General features: G+C 67.5%; 1 protein-coding gene across 1 annotated transcript in view; it reads right to left on the minus strand.

The window, feature by feature from the left end:
* Nucleotides 1–2,538, minus strand: part of MED26 (mediator complex subunit 26) — a 20,717-nt gene that overhangs the window by 5,881 nt on the left and 12,298 nt on the right. The gene's annotated exons all lie outside the window — the stretch shown is intronic.

Consider the following 2,538-nt stretch of genomic DNA (forward strand, 5'->3'; position numbering starts at 1 on the left):
CACCCACCCACCCACTCACCCACCCACCCACCCACCCACCCACTCACTCACCCACCCACTCACTCACCCACCCACCCACCCACTCACCCACCCACCCACTCACCCACCCACCCACCCACCCATCCACCCACCCACCCACTCACCCACCCACCAACCCACTCACCCACCCACCCACTCACTCACCCACCCACTCACACTCCCACTCACCCACCCACTCACCCCCCCCCCCCACTCACCCCCCCCCCCCACTCACCCACCCACCCACTCACCCACCCCCCCCCCCACTCACCCACCCACCCACTCACCCACCCCCCCCCCCACTCACCCACCCACCCACTCACTCACCCACCCACTCACTCACTCACTCACCCACCCACCCACTCACTCACTCACTCACCCACTCACCCACCCACTCACCCACCCACTCACCCACTCATCCACCCACTCACCCACTCACCCACCCACCCACCCACTCACCCACCCACCCACTCACCCACCCACCCACTCACCCACCCACCCACCCACCCACCCACTCACCCACCCACCCACTCACTCACTCACCCACCCACTCACTCACTCACCCACCCACTCACCCACCCCACCCACCCACCCACTCACCCACCCACTCACCCACCCACTTACCCCCCCCCCCTCACCCCCCCCCCCCCACTCACCCACCCACCCACTCACCCACCCCCCCCCCACTCACCCACCCACCCACTCACCCACCCCCCCCCCCCGCTCACCCACCCACCCACTCACCCACCCACCCACTCACCCACCCACCCACCCACTCACCCACCCACCCACCCACCCACTCACCCACCCACCCACTCACTCACCCACCCACCCACCCACCCACTCACTCACCCACCCACCCACTCACCCACCTACTCACCCACCCAGTCACCCACTCACTCACCCACTCACTCACCCACCCACTCACTCACTCACCCACCCACTCACTCACTCACCCACCCACTCACTCACCCACCCACTCACCCACTCACCCACCCACTCACCCCCCCCCCCACTCACCCACCCACCCACTCACTCACCCACCCACCCACCCACTCACCCACCCACTCACCAACCCCCTCCCCCACTCACCCACCCACCCACCCACCCACTCACTCACCCACCCACCCACTCACCCACCCACCCACCCACCCACTCACCCACCCACCCACCCACCCACCCACTCACCCACCCACCCACTCACTCACCCACCCACTCACCCACTCACCCACCCACCCACCCACTCACCCACCCACCCACCCACCCACTCACTCACCCACCCACCCACCCACCCACTCACCCACCCACCCACCCACCCACTCACCCACTCACTCACCCACCCACCCACTCACTCACCCACTCACCCACTCACCCACTCACCCACCCACCCACCCACCCCCCCACTCACCCACCCACTCACCCACTCACTCACTCACCCACCCACTCACCCACCCACTCACCCACCCACTCACCCACCCACTCACCCACTCACTCCACCCCCCCCCACTCACTCACCCACTCACTCACCCACTCACTCACCCACCCACCCACCCCCCCACTCACCCACCCACTCACCCACTCACTCACCCACCCACCCACTCACCCACTCACTCACTCACCCACTCACCAACCCACTCACCACCACCCACCCACTCCACCCACCACCCACCCACTCACCCACACACCCACCCCACCACCCACTCCACCCACTCACCCACCACCACCCACCACCCACTCCACCCACTCACCCACCCACCACCCACCACCCACTCACCCACCCACTCATCACTCACCCACCCACCCACCCACCCACCCACTCACTCACTCACCCACCCACCCACCCACCCACCCACTCACCCACCCACTCACTCACCCACCTACTCACCCACCCAGTCACCCACTCACTCACCCACTCACTCACCCACCCACTCACTCACCCACCCACTCACTCACTCACTCACCCACCCACTCACTCACCCACCCACTCACCCACTCACCCACCCACTCACCCCCCCCCCACTCACCCACCCACTCACCCACCCACCCACTCACCCACCCACCCACCCACTCACCCACCCACCCACTCACCCCCCACTCACTCACCCACCCACCCACCCACCCACCCACCCACCCACTCACCCACCCACCCACTCACCCACCCACTCACCCACCCACCCACCACTCACCCACCCACCCACCCACTCACCCACTCACCCACCCACCCACTCACCCACTCACCCACTCACCCACCCACTCACCCACCCACCCACCCACTCACCCACCCACCCACCCACTCACTCACCCACCCACCCACCACCCACCCACCCACCCACCCACCCACCCACCCACCACACCACTCACCCACCCACTCACCCACCACTCACCCACCCACTCACTCACTCACTCACCCACCCACTCACCCACCCACTCACCCACTCACTCACCACCCACTCACCCCCCCCACTCACTCACCCACTCACTCACCCACTCACTCACCCACCCACCCACCCCCCCCACTCA

The sequence above is a fragment of the Lampetra fluviatilis genome, unplaced genomic scaffold (genome assembly GCF_964198595.1).
Source record: "Lampetra fluviatilis unplaced genomic scaffold, kcLamFluv1.1 SCAFFOLD_424, whole genome shotgun sequence".
Taxonomy (NCBI): domain Eukaryota; kingdom Metazoa; phylum Chordata; class Hyperoartia; order Petromyzontiformes; family Petromyzontidae; genus Lampetra; species Lampetra fluviatilis.